We start from the raw sequence: 7,713 nt of genomic DNA, 5'->3' as shown, positions 1-7,713 counted from the left end.
TATATGTACAAGGTTGTTGTACACATAATGAGAACATAGTTCTATTAATATATGAATTTGGTTCGTATATAAATTCAAAGAAATATAGTTTACCGAAATCATTATTATAAATAATGTAATTATAATTTTAGTTTAAAACATTATTATATTTATTTAATTTCAATTATGATTATTATGTTCGAATAAATATTTAATGAATTATGATTCATTATATATATACCAATTATAAGAGGGTTAAAAAGTGTGTTTTTAAAAAAAACCCTAAAAATTAAAAATCTCATTTTTCTTTGCTTAAAAAAAAGGTCTAGCAGCCGTCAAGCAAAGTCTTCTCAAAAATAGTTTTTGGGGGTTTCTTCTATTCATTGTCAAATGGGTGGATTACGTAGAGGTCAGAGTCATCAAAGGTTGAGGCTTGGTTCGATAGTAGATCAGAATACTCGTTGCCGAAGCGTCACTGTCTACTCAGTTTAAAGATTCGGTAATTTCGAAACCTTTATCTCACCCCGATCCGTTCCTCACACATGGATCCATGGTTTGGATCGCCGGATGAATTAATTTTTGCTGTGCCGTGGGGGTCCCAGTGTTCCAACAACTGTAATCTGATTATACCCTGAGTATCCATCGAGAAAACAGTAGTAATCTCGTCCTGCGAGTCTATCCAGCATCTGGTCCAAGAATAGGAAAGGGAACTGATCTTTCCTAGTCACCTTGTTCAGCTTTCAGTAATCGATACAGATTCTCCATCCCGTAACCGTTCTAGTCGGTATCAACTCATTGTTCTCGTTCTCTACTACTGTGATACCTCTTTTTTTTTGGCACGCACTGGACCGGGCTTACCCATGAACTGTCTGAGATGGGATAGATGATACCCGTATCTAACCACTTGATGATCTCTTTTTTTACTACGTCTTTCATGATGGGGTTCAGTCTCAGTTGTCCATCGATCATCCCTTTTTTGCCATCTTCCAGGATAATCTTGTGTATGCATACATATGGACTTATGCAGCGAATATTGGCTATGGTCCAACCGATGGCCTTCTTGAATTGTTTCAAAACTAAGATAAGTTTCTCTTCTTGCTTAGTGGTCAATTCTGCTGAAACAATCACAGGCAAAGTAGAAGTTTTACCTAAATAAATGTATTTTAAATGAGAAGGTGATACCTTGAGTTCTAATTTAGGTGGCTCCTCGATCAACGCTTTTGGTTGGGATTAGTCCCTCTTTTCTAACTCCAAAGATTCAAAATGGGATTGCAGATTAAATCCCCTTTGATTAGCTTCTAGCAAAGCTAAGTATTCATCCTCCTCTTCATCATTTGGAGGATCCAATGTCAAAATTCTTTCCAGTGGGTCCTCAACACAATTGAGTTCCTTCTCTACTATTAAATCCTTTAAATCGGACACTGTAGAGTAATCATCCATTGTGTCAGGAAATAGCATAGACTTAAAGACGTTAAATGTTACCTGATCATCCTGAACACGCATAGTGAGCTCACCCTTCTGCACATCAATAAGGGTCCTTCCAGTTGCTAGGAACGGCCTTCCTATGATGATTGGTACTTTTTTGTCTGCTTCAGAATCTAGAATTACAAAGTCAGCAGGAAACATAAACTTATCTACACGTACCAATACGTCCTCGATTTTTTCTTTTGGATGTGCTAAGGATCGATGCTAGTTGAAGCGTAACTGTAGTTGGTCTAACTTCTCCTATCCCCAACTTCCTAAATATTGACATAGGCATCAAGTTGATACTTGCACCTAAGTCACATAATGTCTTACCACAATATGTTGCTCCAATGTTGCACGGTATAAAACATATAGGATCCTTCAATTTTCGGGGTAGTTTGTCTTGAAGACATGCACTGCATTCCTTCGTCAGAGGTACCATATCAAATTCTCCAAGTCTTCATTTCTTAGACAAGATATCTTTCATAAACTTGACATAGTTCGGCATTTGCTCAAGTGCCTCAACCAATTGGATGCTGATGTGAAGTTGCTTGAATACGTCAAGGAACTTCTTGAATTGAATATGTCAAGGAACTTCTTGAATTGAATATCATGCTTCTATTTCTGAAGTCTCTGAAGGTAGGGTGGTGGTGGTTTCATTACTGGGACTAATTCTGGTTGATTTGTCTTCGGCAATTCTACATCTAACGACGTTGTTAATTGATCAGAATTATCTGGTCCTGAGGTTACTTTGTCGGGTTTTGTAGATTCTGGTGAAACTGGAATTTCAACACTTGGTTGAACTTCTTCTGAATCTTGAGCGTCAGCTGGCTGCTTTTCAACTTCAACAGTGTTGGGCTCTACTGTCTTTCCTCTCCTCAATGTCAACGCTTTACAATGTTCCTTCCCTAGATTTTTCAGATTCTCCGTGTCACTAGGTAGAGCACCTTGTGGTTGGTTTCTGAGTTCAGTAGCAAGCTAGCCCACTTGAATCTCCAAATTCCTTAGAGTGGCGTCGTTTTTCGCCATGTACGCCTTCGATAGATTCTCTAAGCTATTGGATGGTTCCGCTTGGGTTGGTTTCTAAACTTGTTGGGGGAAACTAGGCGGCTGAGTTGGTCTAGGTTGGTAAGTGTTACTGGTTCCAGCCCCTTGGTTACTCCAGGAAAAATTCGGTTGATTTCGCCACAATGAGTTATAAAAGTTGGATTGTAGTCCTTGCCTTCCTTGGTTTTGGTTTTGGTTACACATGTAATATACTGATTCGGGGTTCAATGGACATTCTTCAAACAAATGTCCTTCCCCACAATACACACAGGCTATATTCTCAAATTAGTTAGGTGGTTGGGCTGCAAAACTATTAGACCCATTAGTGGTAAGGTTCTTAAGTATTGAGAATATTGAAGATACCTGAGATGCGAGTGAAGTGAGAGCTCCATTTCATGTGTTCCAACGACTCATCTTCTTGACGCTGCTCGATTGGTTGGCCATTGATAATTATTGCTGGCAATCCTCTCAATAATTTCATAAGCCTCATTATAAGACTTAGAAAGGAGAGCATCATTAGCAGAGGCATCCACTACCATCCTCGTGTGAGAGTTGAGACCATTATAGAATGTCTCAAGTTGAATACAATGTGAGATTCCATGATGAGAGCACTTTCGTAATAACTCTTTGTACTTTTCTCATTCCTCATATAGGGACTCATCATCCATTTGTTGGAAGGTAGTGATCTCATTCCTCAACTTGGCATTTGTGCTCGACGGGAAATACTTCATGAGGAATCTCTCGGCTAACTCTTGCCATGTAGAAATGGAGTTCGGTGGCAATGAATTCAACCAGGCACGAGCACTGTCCCTTAGCGAATATGGGAACAACCTTAGTCATAATGGATCTTCGGGTACTCCGGCTAACTTGAAAGAATCACTCACTTCTATAAATAGTCTTAAATGAATATGAGCATCTTCAGTAAGCATTCCACTGAATTGGCCCACAGTCTGAAGCATCTAGAACATGACTAGCTTCAACTCGAATTGTTATGCCTCGATTTCAGGTCTCTGAATACCCGAATTAAGATCGTTAAATACTAGCATGGCATACTGTCGTAAAGCTCTATATCTATCATCAGCAATAAGGATAGGATTCTGAGCAAGGTGTGCTCTGTTTCCTTGATTCATATTCTCAAGGTTTATGATACGAGTCACAAAGGCAAGGCCCAATAAGAAGATTCCAAGCCCAATCAAGAAATCCACCCATACTTAGTTGAAAATCAGGCCAAATTGTCAAAGTGGCCCAAGTTGTAAAGTTTTATTTTTATTTATTTATTTTTACTTATTTTAATTTTTATGTAAATATTCAGTCCAAGAGTCTCAAATAAAGACCCTTGGCCGAATTTCCATATTAAAATAATTAGGAGTTTTTTTTATTTTAGTTTTCTAATTAGATTAGGACTAGTTATAAGGCCTATTTAAAGGCATGGCTGGCCACCTTGTAAACTACTTCTCAATTATATCAAAAATATCAGATTTGTTTAAGTGCAGAGTTCTCTTTGAGTTTTTCTCCAAGAATTCTCTCTTGAGTTTTCTTTAGAAGTTGTTTTAACAATCTTTTGATTGTGGGAGCCATCTTCAGCCTTCTTCTTGCCATTGATATTCCTTGGAGGGGAGATTAGAGCCGTTTGAAGGGAGTTGTGAGATCTTTTGAGATTTCAAGGCTTCTTAGGACTTATCTTTTAATTTCTTACTGTCAATTCTTTCTTTATTTCTGCTTGTGCTGAATCTTTATCTAATTTATTTTCTGTTTTTTTATTGTGTTTTCAGTCTTTTTCTATCTTAAGGAATCAGCCCAAAAATCCCCAATTTCTAGGGTTCTTCCATACTCTTTTTGGGTGAAATCAGATTGTCGAAATTTGGAGAAAACTATCTTGGTGTTCAATTGGGCAGAATCGCAATCTCCTTTAGGGTTTCAAGAATCCTTATTAACACTTATTTCTATTCTCAATTTGATTCTTTCTTTGTTTTGGGATTTTATTTGGATCTGAAATTCAAAATTCTAATCTTTTAATTTTCTGTTTCGTTTCAGATCTGATTGTTTAGGGTTTTTCGTAGGAGTTTCCCGTGACTTGGCAACTCGATCTTGGTCCGCGCGCAACCCCCGTATCGGTTTATCTCTTCGGTCCTTCTCTGGTTCGCTTGTCTTCTTCACTGTCAAAAGGTTCGTTCTATTTTAGGGTCCACAGGGAGTAAGTCGATAATCTGGTCAATACTCATAAACACCTGAATTAATCACAGAAAGATTAAGTAAAGATTTAAATAGGAAAATAAATAAACCAAATTGTAAAAATAGACTCACAAATAATGGCTTTTTTTTAAAACAGTCCCCGGCAACGACGCCAAAAACTTGGAACAACGAAAATGTACAAGTGTATACAATCTCAACAAGTAATAAAGTGACAAGTAAATGTCGAGTTATCGTACCCATAGGGACTGTAAAAAAGAATATTTATAAAAGTAAGTTTAAACACTTTGGTGATGGAAAATATTTTGGTTTAAAGATAATTAAAAAACTAAAGGTTAAAAACTAAAAAAATTTTAAAAATAAAATGGTTCTAATACACTATTTCAAATAACGTTTAATCAGGATTATATAATTGTGTTGGATTAATTACATTCCTTTAATTTAGAATTATTAAACTTATGTTTATACTACTACGAACAAATTCACGGCAACTCGGTAATTTGCTAACTACTGCTCATACATACTTATTAAATTAATCAATCTCTTGAACATTTTTCAATGTCAATCCAAGCGATTAATCAATCTTCATAAGCATATAAAACATCAAGTGAGGTAACAGAGTATTTCAACCTTGAAACTGTTTAATCACAATAATCTTGCAAGTTATGCAAGGCATATGTATCGCCAAATACAATGCTAAATTAACTTTAGCTACCTTAGAAGAATAAACATGCACTGATTAAGTATTGTGTCAATTAATTACAATTTCAATATGATTTAATAATTAATTCATTAGTTATCTAACAATTAATATTGCAAGAATAACTTAGGCATGATTTTACTTAATCAAGCATCTTACCGAGGCTTATAACAACACAAACACAATTTCAATAATTCAAGCAGGCAAAATATAATCGACCCAACACAGATTAAATTCAAGCTAGATTGATTAAAATAACCATTTCATTAGCATAAATATTCATAAACATGTTTGTCAAAACAAAAACGAAATTTAAAGAGATAGGGAACAAGAAGCAAATCTGGTGTTTCTCCGTGGCTTGACTGATTTCTCCATTCTTCATTCTCCGGTGTCCTCAGCTATCAAGGTGGCTTATGAACACTTTAATTGCTGGTCAACAATGGCTGATGAGGATCTCTTTCCCAAGAGAAGAAATCAGTACTTGAACAAAAGGGAAAATGGAAAGGAAAAGTTCAGAGAAAGTGAGAGAGGATAAAAGAGAATGAGAGTGTAAGGGATGAGTTGAACGATCATTAAGGGGTGACTTTTATAGCTGATTGTGGCTGCTAAAAATAGCAAATTCCATCAGCCAAAGAGACCCCGCTTGGCTGGCCACACACATGGCAAAGTTGAGAGATTCAACTTTGCTAAAAATAGCTTGGGGCAAATCCATAAAGCCACATTTTTTGGAGGGCTTTGAATGCAAGGTTGAAAGTTATTCAAGGGCTTCTTTGCAAGCTCATTTATTCAGCTAAAATTATGATTTGGGTCAGCATATGGACGCTTCTGGGCAGCCCAATTGGTGGCTGGTTCGGTTCACTAGATTCGGTTCAACTGGACCCTTTTTTCCATGATTAATTAATAATAATTTATTTAGGCCAAATTAAATTGGGAATAAATTAAAATTAATTATATTATGAATTAACTCACATTTTTGGACCATCTTAGGGTGGAAATAAATTCTCCTCGATGCTTCAATTTGCTTCTTGATTTTATTCTTCGAGCATTGTTTGCCGAGCCAATTTTTGCCCTTTATGCGAATCTATCGAAAATAGTCAAAATTAATCAAAATTAACTATAAAATTAATTAAAATTCATCATGTTCATATTTTTAACATAATTTAATTATTTTATAATATTTAATTATTTTTCGACAAGAATTTAACTAAAATAGCATTATTTTAAGTTAAAAAGGGCATGTAAAAACTCATAAATTTTTGTGTTTCCACCAAGCAGCTCCAAAGTTCATGCATAATCAGGTGCATGTTTCTCATTAAATAAGCTTCAACGAATCTGGAAAATGCATGAATGTGCAGCCGCCTATTGAATAACCTGTAAGAAAAATTAAAACTCAGTTAAAAGCCTCAATAAGACAAAGTAAAACACAAGTTAAATGTGTAATAAGCTAAGACACAATTAAGACGTCTGAATAAAACATGCATTGATGTTGTCCGAATTAGAGCATACTTAATGAACATAAATCAAAGTAAAATGCTAGGACAAATATTAATGTTGTCCAAACTAGGACACAAATAATAGACTTAATCAACTAAGATAATCAGGCATGCAATAATGCTGTATGAAATCAAAACATAATTAATATAATTAAAATGACTAAAACGTTTAAGTATTATTCAGCAGCTAATTAGTTAGCCAGGTTGAATTTGGCTTGAATTAAATTGCATGGGGCACTTGATGAACCATCCCAAGCTCGATTGACAAGTCTAGTTGAAGCTTCCTCCCAAACTCGTACAACTAAGGCCAAAATTGCTTCCTGGAATTTCTTGGCTCGAGCTCGAGTAATTGGACAAGCTGGTAGCCCGATTGGATCACGAACGGATTCAGTTGAGCCCTTGGAAAAGTTCGTATCAGCCTCCCTCTTTAGAAGGGTACCATTTCAAATTGTCACCTACACAAGAATAAAACAAATTAGTGACATTATAAATTATAGGCACAAAATAACTTTTCGATATCCTATTCAAGAATGGAATACATAAACCAATGCCAGAATAAAAGTTATAAGTTGGTCTTACCTTTTCAGAATTAATCAAAAGCTTCATCGATGGCAACAAACCAGAATCACAAATCATTCAAAACTTATAATCTTGGAAAACAAAATTCCATAGCTCAAACCCCTTGAACAATAATATAGAACAATAATCTTAGGGATCAAAAACAAAGTTTTCTTTTACCATTTCATTCTGACTTGAAAGTTTCATGGCCAACAACATAGAAGGAACATGAAGCAATTGAAAGTTATAATCATGCAAAACATGCTCAAATCCTTTAAACCA

The 7,713-nt window shown here is 35.6% G+C and overlaps 1 non-coding gene across 1 annotated transcript; it reads left to right on the top strand.

Annotated features, from left to right (window-relative positions):
- Positions 1 to 3,084: 3,084 nt before the first annotated feature.
- Positions 3,085 to 3,191, top strand: LOC128032725 (small nucleolar RNA R71). Its single transcript, XR_008189014.1, has one exon. It is a non-coding gene; the product is annotated as a small nucleolar RNA R71 (small nucleolar RNA).
- Positions 3,192 to 7,713: the final 4,522 nt, after the last annotated feature.

This window comes from Gossypium raimondii, chromosome 1 (genome assembly GCF_025698545.1).
Source record: "Gossypium raimondii isolate GPD5lz chromosome 1, ASM2569854v1, whole genome shotgun sequence".
Taxonomy (NCBI): domain Eukaryota; kingdom Viridiplantae; phylum Streptophyta; class Magnoliopsida; order Malvales; family Malvaceae; genus Gossypium; species Gossypium raimondii.
This window is presented reverse-complemented; position numbering and strand designations above follow the sequence as displayed.